Source organism: Centruroides vittatus, unplaced genomic scaffold (assembly GCF_030686945.1).
Source record: "Centruroides vittatus isolate TY-2023 unplaced genomic scaffold, ASM3068694v2 scaffold_932, whole genome shotgun sequence".
In the NCBI taxonomy this organism is placed as follows: Eukaryota; Metazoa; Arthropoda; class Arachnida; order Scorpiones; family Buthidae; genus Centruroides; species Centruroides vittatus.
The window spans coordinates 1,182,441-1,206,806 of NW_027122721.1; the positions used below are offsets into that span (position 1 = coordinate 1,182,441).

Genomic DNA, 24,366 nt, shown 5'->3' on the forward strand with positions numbered 1-24,366 from the left:
AAATTGATATAAATAACCGATTCGTAACAGTGTCTTTATTATGGAAATATTAATAATCCCATGCTGAAACGGGGCGATGATGCTTCGATATTCTCCACTTATTATAGTAATTTAAGGTTCATAAACTAGAATTAAATGATTTTAAGTAAATTTTAAAAGTTTTCCTGTTAATTAATTGGTAATTTTTGCGCAAATAACATCGATACTTTCGTTATGAAACTCTTAAAAATGCCACGTGGTGTCACGATTTTATCGATACTTTGAACTCGTTACGGTAACTTAATATTAATAAATTGAAAATACATTTATGTATCATTGTTATGCACATTATTTTGCATGATACTAATACAAAAATATCATCCGGAATTAGCATAAGATGACATTTGAAACAAGTTTAGATTACGAACTTATTGACGTAATCAGAATTATCAAGACGTCGAATCGTTCACGTATCAATGATTTGCCATTAGCATATTTTGGACATTTTATTGATGTTTTTAAGCAAATGTAACGTTATTTTTTTTCGAGCTGACATCTAATGAATTAGCATTAACATGCACAAGTTTACTGTTGACAATTGATTGGCATCGAAGTATAAAAATAACGGGGTTCATCTTTTTCCTTCGAATTTTTTGGGCTGTCAAAAGAAAATTATTGATGCGAATTTTATTTATTTTTATCTAAATTGGAAACTTAAAGCGTAATTCTTCAATTTTATTTAAATTTAAACGCTTTCATTTGATTTATCAACCGTTTTAAACACTATCTCATTCCTTAAGTAAGTCAGTATCTTCCGTCTTAGTAATTGCTAGAATTGATAAGAATTAATGTAAATATTTTAAGAAATCGAAAGTTTTTATGACTTATTCTTTGTTTTAAATTTATAAGAATTCTTTCACTTTCATTTTCCAGTTAATTACGAGGCATAAAACTTTCCATTCTTGTGAAGGAGTAGTGATGCTGCTGGATCAAAAAAGCATCTTCCATCATTAAAAATTACCTTATAAACTCGCATACGTTAGAAAAATTTCATAAAACCAGCGTAAAAATATAAAATATTTAACCCTATTTACGCTTTTTTTTTCACCCGAGAGTGACTTGTAACGTTGATAAATGAGGCTAAGAAAATTTGTGAAACATTGTCTAATATGGTTTCCTGCAGCACCAGTTCATGTTAATGCTTAAATGTGAGTTGAATATGAATAACTTGGAAGAAATTTTCGACACTGATTTCACTAAAACGAGTTAAAATAACACATATATATATATGTCTATATATATAATTTAACTAAAGAAAGATTGATGAAACTATTGTATTCAAAATACTTTAGATTCTTATATTCAAGAGAAGAATGGTCCTTCGAAGGTTATTGAGATAGCAACAAATTATATTTAGCTTTAGCTAGAAGAACTTAATGATAATTTTAGAAATTTGAGTAGAATTTTTGATAAAAATAAGCATTAAATATCCACGCTTTAGTACTAAACTTGCGTAGAATCGATTGCATAGGGGTGTGGAATATTATTAAAAATAAACTATTGGAGAGGGGGGTCATTGGCGATTTTTTTTTTCTAAAAACGAAGCGATAAGAATTGAGAAAATAAACTGAAAGCACTTCATACTTAGCTGATAATTCTAGATATTAGGGGCTATATGAAAAATACATAACCTAAATTCATACAGAGCAGATGTTGTAAGTAGATAAACTGCTGCTTCCAATGATAGAGAAGAGGAGCCTGTGATTGAAGAATGGAGACATATTTTTCCTTTATTCGTTTATGATAGAGGGGAAATTAAATGAAATAATTGTCATCATTTTCTTAATGTATATAATATTTTGATAGCAGCTATAATTAACAATTAAGCCAGTAGAAAATGGTATCTACTGATAGTTGGTGCTCTATACTACTCTACTACTGTACATACCAGTTTTATGGATTAAATTTCTGATTTATAGCATTGAATTATATATATATATAAGGTAGTTAAGCAGTTAAAACTGTGTTAAATCTTGCATAAGAACTCATACAAAACCTTGTTTCCATGTTTGAATCGCTTCGTGTTTATTGATTTTTATCAAAGCAAAAATAAATTCACCAAGTAAATTAGCGTAAAGTCGAGATATAAATAAATTCCATGATTAAATTACGTATATTTTTAGTTATAATTATTAGTAAATCGCTTATATTTTCCATATAAACACATCAGTTTCTATAGAATCGAGTCTAAACTACGCTGACACTCTCGGTTGACCCCTTGTGGAAGTGAAAGATTAACTTAAATTCGTGTGTATAAAACGAAAGAAGAGTCAAATTAACTTTAGACGATTCTATTTTCATATTGTCAAAGAGCTAAAAAAGTGCAAGTTTGTGATATTTTATATAAACTTTTTAACAATGTGGCCTATATTTTTGTATAGAACGAAACCTTGACCCTAATAGTTCGCTTCAGAAGTGAAATCGAATCACTTTTATAAATGTCATCAGCCCGAATTTATATTATAAATCCATCAATCAGACATTTTTACAGTTAATTTTTCTATATTTTTTCTCGAATTGATACGTTTTTCCATCGTTAAAAAGTTTACTTTTCGTCTAAATATTTAATAAAATATGTTAAATTTCTAGTTAAAAATATAGTATAAAGCATAAATATTTATTAAATTATAATTAAAAATAGTTATTTTAATTGTAATTTATATTATTTTGACATTAACCAGCATCATTCACACCTTACACTTGGTAAGGAATTCTTCACCTTTAAACTTAAAATAGTTCGAGATTCTAGACAAATATTTAATAATAATTAAGAAATGATTAAAATTAAGTGTAATTAAGACTTAACTGTTTACATATTAATCAACTTTTAATAATATAAATAGAAAATTTAACATTTAAAGGCTACAAATCGACTTAAGAACGTTGCTCGTATCGAATGATCTTGGATTAATTCTGAGTAATTCTATATAAAAAATTTAATAAATAACACATATAATCATTATTTTTACAGATAAAAATCGGTCGAAAAATTTATTATTCGTTTATCGGGGCTTAATTTTAATTACATTTACGCAATCCTCGGCTGTTAACCTTATCATTTGCATAAAGGAATGGAATCATTTTGATTTTCTCGTAGCTTTTCTTGTTTTTGAAAGGGTGCAAAGTAAAATTCCTTATTAAATTTGCAATATTTGGTATCTTGTTATACTTTGCATATACAAACCTCGATATAGCGCTCTCCAGTACAGTGCCAATCAATGCCCGTAAATGGATCTCCCTCGCAACTATCCTTCGCTATTTTTGTATTACAAATTGTAGGATTATTGCATTGCAAAGGTCATTTCCAATCACCAAATCACACGAATTTCAAACTTTCGTTACTTCGAGTAACTTTGTTTGAAATCCTTCGATTTAGCGCCACATTCTCTTTAGCGAATGTTCCTCAAAAGCGAACAAATGATGGCTCTGTATCGAGGTTTGAATGTACTGTACACTGTATAATGTGTTGCAATACTTGGCATCCTGTAATACATTAGATTATAATCTAAATAATTTCAAGAGGATTGTATACAGAAGTAGTTTTAGTACTTGGCATCTCGCAGTATGTACTGTGCTGTACAGCGAAATACAAGAGTAGCGAAGTGTAGTAGTAGACAATAATCTATATAATTTAGAAATAATTATATAATAATAGTAACAGTACTTGGCGTGCTGTTGTAGCCTGTATTACATTATAATCTATACAGTTCATAGAGGAATTACACAACGTGTATGTCTGTTAGTACGTTAAAAACGTACGAAATCTGAGATCAATAATGTGAGGAAAGTCATTTAGGAAGCAAATAATGGGTATCTACTATCAAAAATTAAATATAATTAGCATAAAATCTAAAAAAATAACTCAAAATTTTAATGTCTATTCCTACTTTATAATCAAATAATTAAAGTTTATTTAGTTATTTAGCCTTATTTTCTTATAATAAACTGTAAATTACATTCAATTCTTTAATTAAATTACTTTTTTTCGTATGTTCTCCCTGTTATTTTAAATAATTTTAACGTTAAAGTAACGTACCGTAAACTTCACCTAAACTGTAGGGCATTATCATTGTCTTTTTATGCTAAGAAATATATAATTTATAAACTTAATTCTCAATTATGAAAATTTATATTTGGAGATTATCTTATTAAGTTTCTCATCCCTTTAAATTATTGCTAATTTGTTTGTATAAAATCTACATATTTAAACCTGTTTACATGCTCTCTGCTCTTACGAGTATATAAATATTCTCATCTTTGCAAATACTTTGATAAACATGATTCGTCCAAACAAGATTTAAAAAAAAAGGGGGTGATTCTTTTAATAAAGATGACATTGGATAAAACAAAATTAAACCTTAATTATCTATTTAAAAAATAATAATAAGTGTAGACACTAGAATTTTTAACTATTTATGCTAATAGGTTAATAAGTTCGTCGGGGTTGTAAGAAACATATTGATTTTTTGAAGCTGTAGGCTAATTACGCTTAATTTTTGACCTTAAAATCTATTTTTCGGGGCTTTCGGATGCCGAAACGATCCTCTTCGTAGCGTATATAATGCTCACTTCTCGCTAAATTATATAGATTATAGTATAATGATACTACGCCAAGTACGCGTATAAAGGATTTGTTATCTACTACTCATTAGATTATGATTTATATACGGCAAGTTATATCTATATATCATTCATTTACGCCAAGTTTATATCTGTTATCTATAGAAAAAAATCTATAGATTGTGTAGAATATAATGCATCGTTAGATACCAAGTGTAGCATAGATATTGTTTATTTCTTTGTAGATTGTATAGATTATATTGTATTAATAAGCGCCAAGTTCACCTACAGTTCATATTTCTCTTTAGATTCTACAGTTGAATCATTGATTATTTTGTATTAATATACGCCAAGTGCGTACAACTTATGTTAAATATTATACTAAATTATATATTTTATAATATATTAACGAATATTAAATATATTATAAAAGTGCGCCAAGTGCCAATACTTTCCTCGGAAATTCATTAATTTCCATTTAAAATCCAAGCCAAAGTGCAATTTATTGTTTGAAAATGATTCATATGGTTCATAAATCGATCAAAAATCGAAATATATTTTCAATTATTACGAGATTTCCATTAGAGGAAGAATATACATTTTATAAATTGAATGAGCACGAATTGAAGTAAGTTCATACCTTTGTCGAATGAACTGATTGTTTAGACTAATTAAATCAAACAAAGAGATATATAAATATATATTCTAGAGGAAAAAAAAGGGGGAGAAATTACAATGAAAAGTAGTAAAAGAACTCAGAATAATCCGGAGAATTGTTAAGAAAAGTATAGAGAAAATAGAACGTAAAAACCTCATTTCTTTTTTTCTTGTTTGTACAGAAAATATTCGAATTAATTCTAATCAATTTTTCATGCTGATGCATATCTATCGATTATTCCTTTAATATTATTGTTATTTATTCAAATATTAACGTTAATACACTTAAATCTTTCGAGATTTTCCCATTAAAAACGAAAAGGAACGTCTCCAAATCGTGTCCTATATATTCACTTAACCGCTTAAAAACATTTAAATTAATCGTAATTAATTAAAGATTTGATTATTTTAAATCATATTTAACTCGAAATTTTAACTTTAAAAATTCATTTCAAAGTAGATACTTTACTTAATTACAATCTAGTGTTAAGTTTTAGTGTTTTGTAAGCGAGTAGAGAGACTTTAATAGCGATTAAAGTGGAAAGTAATTAAATGAATTTTTGTTAATTCGAAATAAATTAAGAGGTAAAAAGAATATATATATACATATATATATACATATATTTAAAAAAATAAACAAGTTAAAACGAATTTTGTTTGGTTTTACAGACATGTCTGCCACCGAGAATAGCTGGTCCGCCATTGTAACATAACAGCGAAGGTAAGTTTTTTATTATTGAATAACTTACTTTCTGAATGGTTTTCGTGGGCATTTGACCATTCAAATTCGTATTTAGTTCAAGCACTATTGAAAAGAGAAGTTTGAATGGCTTCATTTTCACCCATTTCAATGCTGTTGATAGAAAAGGACTTCTTTGTGCCACATGTGAAGCACGTATTCAGTCTAATGAATAATTATCATCTATACTCATTCAAATTATTGTTTTTAGTTCAAGTTCTTAAAATTCTAAGATTCTTTTATCTGTTGATGAGGTTTTTTTCCTCCTCTCTTTTTTTTTTTCAGTGCCCTGTTCAATCAGTTTGATTTAAATTGCAGGTTTTTTTCGAGAGTAATTGTCGAGATATTCGTTACGCTTGGAAAATATTTTTTTAGTTTTTTCTTCCCTTCTTCTTCTTCTTCTTTTCTGTGCCCCCCCCTTCTTGAAAGCATAATGCGTTTATAGTTTGATTCTGTTTGATCTTGCCTGATAAGTTTGTATGAATATTGCTTTATTGTTAGGATTCTATACATCAATGAATATCGGGTATGAGATGATGCTGAAGAAGAAATGGGGGGAGGAAATCCGATTTTTCTTGAATACTTCAAAGATCTTGGCTTTTTTCCCCCGCCGGCTTCAACTTATAACGCGCACGTACCTTTTTTTTCATAAAAATTCTAATTTTAAGGATGTAATCATGAAAAATTCCGCTTTAGATGGGAGTTTTTTGCGCATTGTACGTGAAATGATATTAATTTTAATAAGAAAACGTTTTTATCCGTTGGAATACTTAGTATTTTTATGTTGCAAGCAGTCAATCAACCATAAATGATGCCATGTATGCTCGAGAATGATCTCGTTTTATGAATTAGTTTGGTTTATATATACGTTATCAGTTTTTTAAGCTTGTATACTTTAAAACATGCAATTTTACGGATTTGATGATGAAAAATGCGTGTTTTAAAGAAATAATTAGAGTAATTTTAAATGGTGGAACGATAAATAGTTCGTTTATCTGAAAAATATTGCAGTAATAAACAATCGGCGATCATAACTCACGTTGTACTGTTTCAAAATTTGCTCTCGTTTTCTTTATATATTCAGTATATCGTTTTATAGTCGAACCTACGAACAACGGCCGCTGATGGGAACATAAAAATTGCCCGTTGTATGGAGGTGGCCATTGTTTACAGGTTACATATATGAAGTTTCGACTTCATATATTGATTTTCTAGTAAACATATCTTAATTTAAAAGAGACAATTATTAACAATACGCGTTGTAAAGAAGAATTCTGTGAAGTAAAATGAGCGCAGTTTCAATACTTACGCGTTGTATATGAGAAAACAAATCATTTCAACGCACGATATTATTCATTTACCGCTTATATTGAATACGTATATTAATTTTTAATACATAAATAGTTTAATTTTAATGATTTAATTACGAAAAAAACAACTTAAATATTCAGAAAATCTTAGCGATGGAATGATAAGTATGGTCTGATTTGTGTAGAGAAATACTTAGTATTTTGTTAAAAAATAAACAAATCATCCATGATAATTTATATAAGAAGAAAAACTATACGAAACTTGGTATCATTTTCTTTACAGTTTTCAAACTTATAAATGTTTACCTTTTAGTGAGGATGTTTATATCTAAACATTCTTTACTACACAAACCAAAATGTGATTCGGCTGTGTTGACAGCATTATAAATGTCACCAGTTCTGATCTCATACCTTTTAATATATAACAAACTTATGTTTAATACCCAGCTTAGTACAAAGTCCATGACAATGGCAGAACTCTGTACCAGGCGTTGCTTATATCTTCAACCAATTTATCAAACTATATATATATGTTTCTACTCTCTTCTGTTATGAAAATAAAATCCGTTGAAAGAGAAAATATTATAGATAAAAGTGTGTTGTAACTGTTAATCTTTGTTGTTTTTTTTAAAAATATTTCTTTAGTAGTTTCTTATAATTCAAACTTCTTTCCGAGGGGAGGATCAAAGGGTCATTCTTAAGAAACTCGTGTTATGAAATTGATTAAAATGAAAAGAATAAGTGGAAAATTTTAATGGGATATATATATATATATACTGATAAAGATTTTATTTTTATTTGTCAATTAAAATTTTTCTTTTAAACTAGGTCATATTTCGCTTATGTTTCTCATTGTAGAGGAGCAGATGGTTGACATCTTTCATTTCAAGTATCGTTCATCTTGTAAAAAAGTAATTTATACTGTTTTTAGAATATTCCACCGTCTTTTTATTTATTGTTGACGTTTATTATTTATTTTATTTATTGTTTTTATTATTATTATTATTTTTTTTTTTTAATTTTTTTTCTTTAAGTTCTTTCCTGTTTGTTTAATGAAATTTCACATGAGTTGACCGATGGCGAATGCATGCGTTGGATGTCGTAGTTAAAAGTGACGACTCTATCCGAGATAATAGATTTAGTGACATGTTAAATCTCCGTCACGTGATAAGATGAAAGCGATAAGCTCCTCCTACTTGTCAATCAAATTTTGCAATTTTATATTTTTGTACCCGGTTTAAAAAGGGAAACGATCTCTTACTCGTATATATAATGCGCATTTGGCAAGCGACAATTAATTTTAAAAAATTACAAATAAAATATATACAATTTAGTAAATTCTTTAGTAGATAAATTTCTGTTTTTCTCTGTATTTTAATTACATTGTAACATTTTATTTACTTCTTTTTTTTTTTTTATCTGTTTAATAACTTGTAAAGGCGCTAACTCGTTTGGCACTTAATTTCTAACTTTTAGTTCGATATTTGTTTGTTACCGTTCGGATCGGTAGACTTTTTCTCTGTTTAATTAACATTATACGATCCTGTTTATATATATATACATACAAACAGGATCATTAAATCTAAGAAAACGTTCACGTGGCAACAGGTCAAACAGTTCTGATTAATGAAAAAAAATAATAATGCAGGGAGCGAGAGAGAGAGAAAGTATAGTGACTTACGTTGTAGAAGATTAAGTTAATTTTGTCAAAAATACGATAAAATAATTAAAATTTTCGTAAGATATAAAGCAAAATTTACATACTTTGTAACTCGTCTATCCCTCTTTAGAATTGATGAATAGAATAAATAAGTTATTCCGTGAAGGGTGAAGTGATGCGACAGATTTAATCTAGTTTATTAATAAACAGAAAAGTATTTAACATATCTGACGTATGTCCTCGAATGCCTTTGTGACGACACGAATTATAACAAAGACGTAAAACAATCCTCCCCGATTTTAAAATTATTCAGTAAAATGGCTAGGGTATTTTTTTTTTATTTTTTTAAATAAATAAATAAAATTTGGTATAGAAAAATTATTTATGTTGGAGTGATTATATATGGAGAGTGTAGAGAAAAATTATGGCACAACATTACTTTGGTGGGGTCAATAAACTAAAGTGATTTATGAAAATGCGATAAAGGGTTTAAAAGTTAGTAAAAATATTAAAGATTATCAATGTCAATAACCAAGTTGTTTATTATCGCTTTGGAGAATACAAACTAAACGTTATTAATAAAACATGCGCTTAATAGTAGGTCTTAATAGGTCATATACCCACTTCTCGTGTGATAGATACTCGAGTTTTATTCACTTAAAAATAGTTTTTTTGAGCTTAAAAACTTTAAAAAAATCTATAAAATTTAACCAAGTAAACTGTGCCATTACTCATTTTTATGTAATTTATTATACAGATTTTTAAAATTACTCAATTATCCGTTGAATAAGTTTACTGTTTTCAAGGCTTTTTTTCTGTTTTCGTAAATTAGATAATGTAGCATTTATTTTAAAAGGGGCGTAATTTATTATACAATTTTTTTCGTATAATATATATATATATATAATATATATATATATATTATACGAAAAAATTGTATAATAAATAGTTCAAATGAGATTGTATCTTTTGTGTTAATTGCCATTTTATGCAATGGTGTTTAGAGTTGTTTTCTTTTATTTTTACCGAATTTTCGAATTTCTAATGGAACAAAATAGGTCATTGGACTAGAATTATATTTTTCTATCGATTAAATGACACTCGAATTATTATTTTTGCACATTTTTACTGCCAAAAAATTCTTATCTGCATAGAAAAATGTTAGGCAATAAATCACACTTTCAGGATTTTTTTTTCTACTGGAAAGAAAATAAACAAAAAGTGAGTAATATTTTACGGTGCAATGCGAGATATACCACCCTTTTCTTCGTCACAACGGTATACAAGGTTAGTAAATGAGTTAGAAACTGGAATAAAAAAAATGGGGAGCCGATATTATAATCTAGTAAATTATATTATTCAGTCACAAACCACAAAGAATGCTTGTATTTCATTATAAAACACATTGAATATATTCATTTGCCTAAAGGATATAACATATTCCCTATCCTTATTTAAGGAATTTGACCTCAAGGACAAATGTAAAACGTATAAATTTTCTCTTAAAAAAAAAGAAGCCATGGAGAACGAATTCTCTTGATTTTTGCCCAGAAGGAACAAAGAAGGTTTTATTTCCATTTCGTGACCTTATCTATGCTGCATCCGGTTTGATTAATTCGAAGAATTTATAAACACGAATATGAATAAATAATAGTTGATTATATTCTATTTTTTTCAATTTTTAATAATATGCTTACGTAGTGTTAACTTTCTTCCATTGGCTGACGTTCCTCCACCATACTACCTCAATAATAACTTACGCTCGATTACTTAATGGCCTTTGCTGCTATCGAATATACAATATTACCTCGCTAATTATTTATTCGTATACATTTACCACCTGTAGCTATAGTTTAATATATTCCGTTAGCCCATAAAGACGTTACAAGTAACACGAACGGGGTAGTTAATTAGGAGTAAGTACGAACGGTTTACAGGATTTCCATAGAAAATATCCTATTTCTGTAGCATCTCGAATCGAAGCAGGTGCATCGAGTTAACAAACAGTATATAAAGGTTTCGCTGTCAATATTGGCAAACATCCCGTAATAGTGTAGATCGTTTTAAAGATGAACCCGCTTTACTATTAACCGTCGTTGGCTCGTTGCGCATTTTACTGACATGCTTATTAAGAAGAAGGCAACACTTTAAACACACGCAGGGTGAACGATAATACAGGGGCGTTAACAGCAACACAATGTAATGCGACACCACAAAATACTTTACTTTCTCCTATTACTTACGCCGCATTTATCCTACTGACGTGCTAACTGCTACGATTCTAATTCCACCCCTCCCTCCGTGTTGCTCCCATACATTTACACCTTTATACTCTCCTTAAATACATTCTACATCAATATTTTCAAGTATAATCCGTATGCTTTCACCCGTTCTTAAGACATACGACATTTAAAAACTATGTTATACATTGTCGAGATTCTTAAGATTCATCGCACCGTATACAGTTTCGATACTCAATACTATCCGCATAATTCCGATCAGAATTACACGGATAATATCGAGATTGTATCTAAAGTGATACCATTCTCTGAACTTGTAATTAATATTGAAATTCTAGATCTAATAGCTTTTAATTGAAGCCGTTTTAAAAACTTATCAACCGAGTAAAGGGGAAGTATTGGCGCTCTTCAGACAAAATATTTAGTGTTATAAGATTCTACGAAATGTATCAAATATATGGGGGGTTTTTTTAAAGAAAGAATTCGTTAATTATCTCGTTAAAATAGCATTTTATAAATAACATTACAACAAACTCTAAGTTAAGTTGAAGAAACGTCGTTTAAATGTGAAGAAGTCGTCACCCCTTTTTTCATTAATTGGTGTGAACAAAGTTTCATTTATAAATATAGAATACAAAAATGCATTTAGTTTCCTTCCAGACGGTCAATGTTTATTCTTAACAGCGAAATATCCACGCTTATACAGCCAAACCTGCGTAAGCCGGACTGTTTAGGCAGGTTTTATCGTGTATATTTTAAAGCGAAAAATAAATGTTAAAGAACGATTTTTTATATTTTTGTTTTTAGATTTTATTCTAGACAAATGTGTTTTTAGTTACTCCAAATAACATTTATCAAAACATCCAAATCGTTGGCAAGATTAACAAACAATGAGTCTTGTCGCCGGTAAACTTTTATTTTTACACCATTAAAGAAGACTTGGTAAAAATCATTATTAACTTATTTTTATTTTAGGATCTATTGTTTGACGGAATTTTCTCTTTTCAATTTTATTTTATTATTATTATTATTATTATTATTATATAGTTTTTTTTAATGTGACCATTTTAATTTGGTTTTGGATCAAAGAATATTTTTCAATTATTCAATTTGACAGTTAAGGATTTGCAGATCTAAAGGTTTTCTTTTAAGAATTTATCTTTTATTTTTTTATAACTAATGGTTTCTTTTTTTAAATTTTATTTTTATTATTTCCAAGCTAATTTTTTATTATTATTTTTTTTAAAGTTAAACGTTTAAGCTTTAAAAAATTCATTTCTTTGTTCTAAGATCTTTCTTAGAAGCGCTGGGTTTAGTTGATTATTATCAAAAATATGGAAGAAGAAGGAAAAGAAAACGATTTTTCTCATCGAATTTTCGGTAAAATGATTTAACAGTTAATGTTTTTTTTTAAATTTTTGTATTATTTTGCAAGTAGAACACATTATCAGATTGAATTAAAATTCCATAAAGGAACGGGAGTATTTTTATTTTAATTAATTCATTGAAGTAACAATACTCAAGTATTTATTTACACCTAGATTAAACTTTGATAGTGTACGATAGTATTTATCGACGGTGCTATTTTTTAACCTCAACGGTATTGTTCACCCCCTTTTTTTTAGTATCATTGTTCGCCCTTATTCTTTAACTCGACAATGTTAGATGATAATTATTCTCTTCCTGTTCTCAAATATGTTTATAAGTAGTCACGTTATACTAATTCCGAGATTTTTTTTTCTTTTTCTTTATGTTCTCGTGATACTTGCTATAGACAATGAAAATCTTACGCTCCTTTCATACCAAATTGTTTCGTGCGTGGTTTGTATCGTGTTATTATATATATAAAATCGGATATATCTGCTTCTTATTCTTTAAAGAGAGAGATAGAGAGAGAGAGGAGGGGAGGGAGAAGAGAGGAAAAAAAAATTCATTTATAATTTATGTATAAACTGGTGCAATTATTCGAGGTAATAAATTTTCCCATAATATTTTATTGTTTAAACTGTAATAATTCTTAAGCCGAATATTGCTACTGTGTAAGAATTTTCGAGGTTTAGAGTTTTCTATAGTTGACACACATTTATCTGCTGGATATAAAGACTATACTTCATGTAAAGAATGACTGCTGACGGAGCACGCATAGTTCGCATGTTTCTTCCCAAAGATCTGCAGACGTAAGACTGCATACTGCATTTAGTATTTTTAGATGATGAGGTATTTTAGGATTAGAACACTGTGCCCGGGTTGGCAATGATTTGGCCATAGTTTTGTGGTACTTATGTGTGTTCTGAGTGGTTATTTTTAGGGACAAAACCCCTCTTTCCTATGACATTATTATTATTATTTATTATTTTTTGTTCTCTGTCTCTAACTCTTTAACTCTCTTCCTCTTTAATTCGTTAAAGGAGAATTACGTTTAATAAAATGTCGAATTTGGCCAGCAGAAATCGATCGTTTAACACGAAAATTAATAAATAATTAGTCGATTGTTGTAAAAAAAAGACTCCATTGTTTCTAACTTTGAAAAATTTACCAAGTTAATTGATAGTTATTCAATTGTTTTGTACAAAGTTCAACACTAAGTGGGAAATCAAAACCATGAAACAGTATAAACAAATGAAACAAAAGTACTGTACTATCGATAAATTATGTTAGAAAGCAGTCTTCTTCTTCTTCACCCTTTTGTAATAATTGGAAATTAAACACAGTATAATGTCTGCTCACCGCTGATTATATCAACCTATAGATTATTTTCCACAACATAAACTTGAAGAATTAAAGAAAAAAAAAAAGAAGTTGTAGCAGTCAATGAGCTTATCCTATGATTGAAGATTTAATTCTAGATTATAATTAACACAGACTAGATCTGTATTTCATAAAAGTAATTACATTAGTTTAAAAAGATAATTACATAAAATTATGTTAACTCATGCAGTTATACTTATGTGCGCAACGATATTGTTAAAGCCGAATTCTGTAGGGTATAGTTACAACCCCGATATTACCAATCAAATTTGACAGTTTAAAAAAAAATAAATAAAGAAAAAAATGGCGCCCGGCCGATCGAATTCTATCATTTACTAACCCAACACCCATCATTATTATGACTATGAACAGAGAGAGAAATAGCATAACGCCAGTCAGGTAGTAAGAAAATAAGAAAAATGGGGGGTAAGCACTAGTAGAACGAGTTTGGTGCACCCAGTTACCAATTCGGGGCCCCTATTGGGTACACGCTACTTCAACAGTAGAAAAGATTCCCCCCCCCCTTTGCACAGGTTGCTCCAGACAATTGTCACTTTTGAGGAGACGTTCCAAATTTAAACAAAATTAAAATTCTTTTTAGACAATATTTTATTTTATTTTTTAAATTTTATTTTAAATCTTGATTAGATTTCCTTAAGGAAATAGAACATCTGTTTTTGTATAAATCAATTAATGCAAACAAGGCACGTGTATACTTGCAGATAATTATGGCAATTTCCTAAAGTTTAAGTTTGAAATTAATGATTTTTGCCAATGGCCATTTAAAAAAATAGGAATTATTCTCGGTAATAATTGTTAAATTGCACAAATAACGAGATAATACGGTTCTAATTTGTCATTTATTGTTTAAGAGCTTTCATATATCAACATGATAGGTACGCGCTTCTTCTCTATAAAGTTCAATTAAATTTTAAAGTTTTTGGATGTGGATAAGGGGGAAAAAAATTAATTAGATGCATTTAGATTCGGCGAATCTAAAATTTAAATATATTTTTTTATTATTATTATTATTTATTTTTATAGCAATAATTTTTTTTTATATATTTTATATGAGAAAGTTAATGAAGAATTATAATGAACAACACCTTTATTTATGTCTGAAAAATTATAATTTTTATTATTATTTTAAAATTAATGATGATTTGAAAATTTCTAATTAATTTTTTCGGCATTTATTATTATTTTTTTTAATATTAAAAATGCAAAATACGTAATTTATAAGAAGGCAACAAATAAAGGAGAAGGTTATAAAGGCATCGAATTCGAAATTATTTATAAAAATAAGCACGAAATATGTAAAATTCTTTACGTATTAATTATTTTATTAAAAAAAAACTCCATTTTTTTAAGTGTTAAATCCATTTTTTAATGCAGTTTTTCTGGGTGTCAGAGCATAATTCCTGTTAAACATCAAGGAGCAGTTTGTCTAAAACACGTCTAAAAAGTTAAAAATATAAAATAATAATGATTTTATTTAAAAAAAAACTCTTTAATAAACCTCCATTTTTAGTGATAAACACCATCCCCCCTTTTTTTCTCGAGCAATTTTTCTGTTTATCAGAGCTTAACCCCCGTTAATCTTAAAGAGTTTATATTAAGGAGCAGTTTGTCCAAAACACACCTAAGAAGTTAAAAATGTAGATAGGAAGAAAGGTTAAGATCTTTAATGACACCTTTGAGATATTTTCGTGAATATTTTTGATAGTTACATCCAACTTTAAAACTGAATTACGTGCACCGATCCAGAGATTTTAAGTAGGAAAAAGAGGAAAAAAAAAATAAAGAGAACACTCGGAGTAGAGAGAAAAAAAAGATAAAATGTTAAGATATAATAGAGCAGACGAGCTATAATCAAGCGCCTATACTTAACACCCACCTAATTCACGCTTAAATCAAACCAAACCAGTTTTTTTTTTCCTTTTTTTAAACCCATTGTGATTAATTCGAAACATTTGTCAGTGTTGTATTGAATAGATGTGGTTGATTGCAAAAAGGCATTTCTGTGCTCGACTAAGCGTCGAACTATCTTGTTAGCGATATGCACGCTTTGCAATTGTTGTAGCAAACTGCACCATTCTGTCGTGCTCTGTCGGTCAACTGCAGAAGTATAAACTGAAAGAAATCTCACGATCTTTTTGGCAGTCATTAAGAAACTTCTGCATGACAGCGGGAGGCTTACCGACTCGTCTTGTATACGTATTAAGTAATTAACCTTTACAAATATACTCTCTTCTTAAAATTTACTACCTTTTAAAGTGCTTATACTTCGATAATTTTACACGAAAAGCTTTCTTAAACCCTTAAAAAGTCCATTAATCTTGTATAGAAAAGCGTGTAAAATCTTAGATTCTTTTTAATTCTTTTAAAGATGTGTCGTCGAAGGATTTTATATAAACTGTGTCCTTTTTTTTTTAAAGAAATTTTGGCAATATTTCTAGCATTGTCTACAATAATTTTACATGGGAAGCTTTCTTACACTTCTAAAAATACAATAAGTAAGTAATTTTATGTAGGAAAGTCAGTAAAAAATTACATTTTCTAGCATCGTTAGAGTAGGATTATATAGAATATTCTGAGAAAATCTTATAAAAAATGTCATAAATTATATTATTTTACACATTTTGGCAATATTTCTAGCATTGTCTATAATAATTTCTCCTAGAAAGTTTTCTAAAAATACAATAAGTAACATTTTAAGTAGGAAAAAAATTCTAACATTTCTAAAAATATAATTTTCAACAACTTCAGCAATATCTCTTATTTAGAAATGGGAAATTGCTTTTTAAGAAATGTTAAAATTGTTTTTTCTTAACGTAAAATTATGGCAGAGGTTAGACATATTGCGTTTTTTTAGAACATTTACCGGGTAGATTTATTACATAAATGTTAAAAATTGTGTTATTTTTAAAAAATAAAAATGTCTGAAATCTTCTTGACAGATTCTGTAATAATTTTATATTAAAAATATTTTAAAAAATGCAATTTTTAACCACTTCAGCAATAATTTTGCGTAGAAAGTTTTTTTGCTTTTTTTTAAGAAGTACATTAGAACATTTTCTAGTTAAAATTGTTACAGAAAACGTCAGGAATTGTTCTTAGAAATGCTAGAAAATTTCAAAACTCCTATAACTTTACATAGAAATTTAAAAAAATAACAGTAATTTCTAACAATACAAACAGTTATTCTGCACGAAAATTTAATAAATATTACAGCAGTTTCTACATAAACTTATTATAGAAAATATCAGGAAATGTACTTAAATGTGCTAGAAATCTTAAAATCTCCAATATAACTTTAAATTCGGGAAAATTTCTTATTAATTTTACAAATATTACAGCAGTTTCTCCTTAAGATTATAACAGAAATTACGCTTTAAAATTCCAGAAACTACAACATCGTCTTCTATTGTAATTAAACAAAGAAACTTTTCTAACACCTCTAACGTATTCTTTCTTATATACTTTTTTTTGGAAATTTCCTCAAAAATAAATTTCCTTATTTGTGTATTAATTGATGCAGATTTTCGTACCAATTACTACAACCTTATTTTATATAATTCTTTATTTTTTTTTTCCTTACTCTCCATTTTTTTTTTGTCTTGTCGAGTGAATTAAAAATGAAAGAAGCATCCATCATCTTATTCTTCTTCGATACGCTCTATCAAATTATATATAAAACATCGGGCTTTCATTTCACAGAAGTAATACAAGTTATCATTGAAAGAAAAACTTCGTTTTCTTTGATCAAGAGAAAAAATTGGATAAAGTAACACATTTGATGATGATGAAATACATTAATGCATGTCCGTATTTGTATATAAAAAGAATATATATTTTTTTTCTCCTCCCTCCTCCTCCTCTTCGTCCCCTCTCTGTCCTTCTAATAATTGATGGAATCTATGCACCGTCTGCCATTTTTTCCCCCTTAATATATATAGATTTTTTTTTTATAATATTAGTCCCCTTCTATCTAATTAGAGACTTTATCCATTATAATTATAATTCATTTATGATAATTTTATACATATTTATGTAGCCGATTCTTTTGTCTTAGCAAGAAACCTTTTAACTTAAAAGAGTTAAATTTGAAATAAAGTATCCAGCCTAGCTGATTGGCAATTTTCCAACATCACTCTCTGTCACCCTCCTCTCGATTCTTAGATAATAATGCAAATATTTCGTTTCTCTAAACCCTTTTTTACTTGTATTAAATAAGGTTTTTTTCGTGTGTGTGTGTGTGTGTGTTTAAAAAATGGTTATAAATCACTTTAAAATAACAATAATTGCAAAATTAATTGTAATTGTTTCGTAGAGTAGTTATATTATAGGAAATTGTGTACAGTTAAACTTGTGTTAATTCCGGTTTGGCAGGTTTCCGTCTTGAGCAGGTCTTTTTAACGTACAAAATCGCTCCGTTTTCAAGAATTTTTCCCATTTTAGACAGGTTTCCGTCTTGAGCAGGTCTTTTTAACATACAAAATCGCTCTGTTTTCAAGAATTTTTCTCATTTAGACACGTTTCCGTCTTGAGTAGGTCTTTTTAACATACAAAATCGCTGTGTTTCGAAGAATTTTTCCCATTTTAGACAGGTTTCCGTCTTGAGTAGGTCTTTTTAACGTACAAAATCGCTGTGTTTCGAAGAATTTTTCCCATTTTAGACAGGTTTCCGTCTTTTTAACATACAAAATCGCTCTGTTTTCAAGAATTTTTCTCATTTAGACACGTTTCCGTCTTGAGCAGGTCTTTTTTAACGTACAAAATAGCTCTGTTTCGAAGAATTTTTCCCATTTAGACAGGTTTCCGTCTTGAGCAGGTCTTTTTTAACATACAAAATCACTGTGTTTCGAAGAAATTTTCCCATTTTAGACAGGTTTCCGTCTTGAACAGGTTTCACAGTATATATTTCTTTCTTAAATTTAATTTTTAATGCATTTTCCTTGATATTAATTGAATGCATTATAAATAATTCAGATTATTATCTATAGGAAAAAATATGTTCTATTATTTCTAACGTATAATAAGCTTAGTTACATTAATAGATATAATAAGAAGTAGAAAAGCGATTCTATTAATGGGATAATATTTATTACATTTTATTATTATTATTATTATTATTAAAAATCTTTTATTTTACTTTATCCTTTATTTATCATTTTTTTTTTTTTAAAGAAGAGGTAAAATAAAAGAATTTATCATTTTAAAAATACTTCACCTAATTTAAATTTAATTAAGATGGATAATTATTAAGCCAACTCGATAAGAATGTCAATTTATAATTATTTTTTTTAAAGAAATTTTTATATTAATGTACTCGTACATTTGTCTGCGAGCATTTTAAGAGGTAAATAATATAAAAATTTTTCGTACTTTTTATGAAGGAAGCGAATTGAAATTCTGTTTAATATTCTTTAATTATGCTTTCTAAATTATTATTTTATAATTAATTAATTAATTAAATATATATATTATAATTTAAAGAAAAAAAAAACATTATTTTAACTTCAATCTCGAGAGATTATATAGTGTTTTTCGTATCCTGATCTCGGTTATCCTTGCCTGATCTCCGGCTTCGTAACCTAATTTTAGGTATCAAAATGTCTTATTTGGTAAAATTTTTTAAGGGTTTTAAACTGGGATTTTTCCCTAATTAATTTTTTTAGCTTCTTTCTCTTACGTTTGTCTGTCGTTGTTCGTATCCTGATCCGATCTCCTAACTTTAGGTATAAAAAAATTGATTAAAATTTTAATTAAGATTTTTAGGGAAAATTCTAGATTAAATCCTTAAAAAAAAATTACATATTTTTAAAATATTTAAAACAGTATTTTAGCTTCATTCTCCCACGTTTGTTCGTATTCTGATCTCGGTTATCCTGATCCGATCTCCGGCTTCGTAACCTAATTTTAGGTATTAAAATATGTTTTTTTAGTAAATATTTTAAAGGTTAAAAATACAATTTTACCCTAAAATCGCGAGCAAAATTTTAATTAATATTTTAAAAAATATTTTAGCCCCATAAAAACCCCAAGAAAAAAAATAAACCAAATTACATTTTATCTTATCTTACGTATATATTTTAATAAAATTTTATATATAAATGAATAAAAGTAAACTAAATAAATTAATTATAATATATTATATCGAACTTAACGTTATTAAAATTAAAATTAAAAACGCCAAAAGCGAAACTCATAAATTAAAATTCATAATTTATCATAGACACATTTCATGTTTAATAGATATAAATTAACGTGGTTTCAATTTTCTCATTGCAATTAATAATTAATTATTAAAGTCAAATTTAAATGTAGAGTACACAGGAAAAAAAAAAAAACGTTAATAATTGTTTTAAAAATTAAACAATTACTCTTCGAGTATTCAAACCGGTTTTTTTTTATATATTTTTTTCTAACGTTCTTAACGTAGTTGAGGGCTAAATTTAGATATTTGCATGCGTTAATGCTGTCAAAAAATGACTAATTTTAGAAATTTACACGTCAATATTGTTAAAAAGAACTAAATTTATATATTTGTATTGTCTATGCTGGCCAAAAAGGACTAAATTTAGACATTTGCATGTGTTGATACTAGTAAAAAAAAAGGGGGGAGAGTAACTTTAGAGGTTTGCATGCCAATATTATCAGAAAGGACTATGTTTAGATACTTAGAATTGAATTGTTATAAAGGGCTAACTAAGTTTAGGTTGTAAGTGAGAAAGTGAATGTACTAAGTGCAAGGTACAGTGAGTAAGTTCAGGAATTTGCACGATAATATCGTCAGGAAAGGAGTGAATTTAGATATTTGTATAGTCTGTGCTGGCTAAAAAATGACTAAATTTAGACATTTGCATGTGTTAATACTCGCAAAAGAGAGCTAATTTTAGAGGTTTGCATGCAAATATTATCAGAAAGGGGTATGTTTAGATCTTTAGAACAAAATTGTCGTGAAGGACTAGCTAAGTTTAGGTTGTGAATGAAAGAGTACATAGTACACTGAGAAAGGAGTAAGTTTAGAAATTTGCATGATAGTATCTACAGAAAGGGATAAATTTAGAAATCTGCACGTTTCCATATTATTAAACAGAACTAACTTTAGAATTTTTATCAATAATAAGAGCAATTTACATGTCAATGTTATCAGAAAGGACTGAGTTTAGAAATCTAAGTGTTTCGATATTATCAAGCAGGACTAGTTAAATTTTTATACTATAAATGATGCTAGAAAAAGACTGATTAAACATTTTCATACGCCAATATTGTTAGAAAGTACTAAGTTTAGAAATTTGCAAGCGTTGATGTTGTCATAAAGCCAAGTGACACAATATTGTTTAGCATAACACTAGTTCTTTAATTAAAAAAAAAAAAAAGAAAATACACGTGTACGACCTTTTCAAATACCATCTTATAATAGAAAATAAGTATATCTGTGTATACCTTACACCTTATCAATGTATACCTTATTTTAGTTAACAATGCAAGAGACTAATAGAGTTTGTATTGCAGGAAATGTTGAAGAGTGGTTTATTCAATTGTCATTAAAAGCAACGTGTTCTTACCTATTATTAAAAGTAAATAAGCTTTTATTGCAATTAGTAAGAACAGGATTTTATTATAAATAACATACAGGATAATAGGGGAGAATATTTGACATTTAGAATTGACGTAACACTTATTATTATGAATGCTTCTAAGTTAATTACAAGACATGATTTAGAGAAAAAAAAAATATACATATATTTATATCATTTTATTATAATTAATAGACCTATTGTTATTTTATAAATTGTATAGAAGTAACTAGGCAAATTTTTATTGGACAATTAAGCGACTTGTTTATTACAGGCGCATGCAAAGATCAAGTTTTCTATAGTGGCGAGTTATAGCTTGGGGCCCTGGCCGATTCGAATTAGGGGGCCTCACGTGCAGTGCTGACCCCAGACAAATGTTTTTTAAATAAAATATTGGTTTGGGGCTCCCTGTTGGTGGGATGGATTTGGGGCCCGTAGGATAACGCGTCACTAAAATATGAGGTTTCAATTAGCGAAACCGAAAATATAACACGTAAATTTTGATTTATTAATTAAATTTAATTGTTTTTTTTTAAGTTCTAAAGCGATTTTTATATAGAATGTATCTATATTTGTCGAGGAGCCTCTTTGCCTTCGTGAGTTATCGAGCTTAAATCTCATAAAAATCCCTATTATAATTATGTCTTGTTATTTATTTAGGGATTCTAATTATAAAAATAATAAGGCTAACTCAATTATGCATATTTAAATAAAGATTTTTACTTTGTTAGACATGAAACAAGGTTAATTGTAGACCTAAATGGTCATCGGAAGAATAATGATACTCATGAAGTAAATTATGATTAATTGTTTAATAAAAATATTATAATAAAGACGTTTTATTAATAACTTATTTAAATTTAAATAAGAGGCGACATTATTAATAATTATCCATTTTTTAAACCTTTTTTTTACGGACAAAAATGGAAATTAAGCGACTGGAGAATTATTTCTGAAAATAATTAATTATAAAATATTTTATTTAAAAAAAATAATAATAAAAATAATTAATTGATATAAATTCACTACAATTTAAAGTCTAATTTAAGAAAATAAAGTTTAAAAAAATTAATTTATGCGTTTGAATTAATAATAATTACAAAAAAAAAGAAGTCAGCAGTCATCATATTTCTTTCCATTTATTAATTATAGGGCATAAAATGGAATTAATGATATTAAATTTAATAAAAAAGAAAGATATTTCTGGATAATGTTTATGGCTTTAAATCCTTAGAATTCCTATTATTAAGCCAGGGGGGTTGAGAGAAAATAACATTATTGATAGGGGGTTATTTTTAGACATTCATTGTTATCCTTTTCTGTAATTTTACTTATACAATAATTGTTAAACGTTATCGATATTATGTTTTTATTAAAAATACAATTAATTGAAGGAAGAAATAAAAATAAATCGTTAATTTTCTGGCTTAAAAATTAATTAAAAATATCGATTTGTATACGCACGTTTCGTATTCCCTACCACTAAAATTATCATCGATTAAGGTCCAAGAAAAAAAAAAAAAAAACCTTATAAAATTAAAATTAAATAGTTTAATGCAAGGAAAATAAAAATAAAAAAAATTTTATTACGTAAACTCGAATAAAACAAGGTTTATTGCAATTAATTCTGCAAGGAGGAGGATATTCTGGCTCTTAATTGTTAAGCTTTTTTGAATTAAAAATAATAAAAAATTAAATGTTAAATATTATTAATTATAATGTCTGTTATCTAGGTTTAGTTTATATAAAGTGTCAACCGTTTGTTGGACCCTAAAAAATAAAAGAGAAAAAAAAAAACTATTTCCTTCTTGAGGTTATCCAGGATGTCATTGACGATTGCGTCACTGGACAATTTTACCAAAACTTGATATTTTAATTGTATTCTCTTAATATATTTTTTTAAAAAAACATATAACCTATTTTCAAACATCGAAAATTATATACAAAATCTGACTAGAATAATTATTTCAACGTTTACAATTTTCCTCCTGTACTACAGTACATTCGACTTTAAGTTAAATGTAATTTATAAAACTAGTCAAGACACTTTTACAGCTCCTAACAAAAGACTTATTTTTTTTTTTTTTTATTAAAGATATAAATCTTATTTAATTATACGAGAAGAGAATATTTTTCATAATTTCCCATGGTTTTCTCTTACAGAATTTTTTCGAATAGAAAGCTCTTTATTATTTAACGAAACAAGAATGATTTCTTTGATGGTTTGAGTTAGGAGGAGTGGGAATTAATTAAAAATTAACCCCTTTTATTATCGTTTGAGTCGATAAATATATATATATATATATATATACATATTTTAATTTTTATTTAATTTAACGAGCTTCCTAAATTAGGAAAACAAACATCTTTGTGTTGTTATCGAATTTTGAAAGTTAACACATGTTCGCTAACATTTGTCAAATAAATCTTTCATATAGAATACGTAACTGAGATACATCTTAACTAACAGAAACACATTCTATATAGTTCACATTATGAATTTTATTTATCAAAAAGTATCTCATCTTTCATTTTCTGATGCACTAAAGAAAAAATATATATATATGGTAACTAAATAGAAAGTGGGCGGATTTGACTTGACCGGACAACAGTGACATTTTTTTTTCTTTTTTCTTTATTTTTTTGTTAGTTTTTCTCTCATCAGATCACAACTGGAGCTGTGTTAAGTTGAGGAATGTTATAATAACCTTCGATGTGACGTATTTTTCAAAGAATTTTCACAAGTGTAACTAATACTTTTTGATGTGGGGGAGAACATTGACATGTAACAGCTGTAAGTAATGTTTTAAAATTAATAATTTTTATA

The 24,366-nt window shown here is 27.6% G+C and overlaps 1 protein-coding gene across 1 annotated transcript in view; it reads left to right on the forward strand.

Annotated features, from left to right (window-relative positions):
- The window catches only part of LOC136990411 (zinc finger protein castor homolog 1-like), a 116,408-nt gene that overhangs the window by 14,487 nt on the left and 77,555 nt on the right, over window positions 1-24,366 (forward strand). The window contains 1 exon segment of the mRNA XM_067288797.1: window positions 5,926-5,977. The gene's annotated coding sequence lies outside the window, so the exon portion shown is untranslated.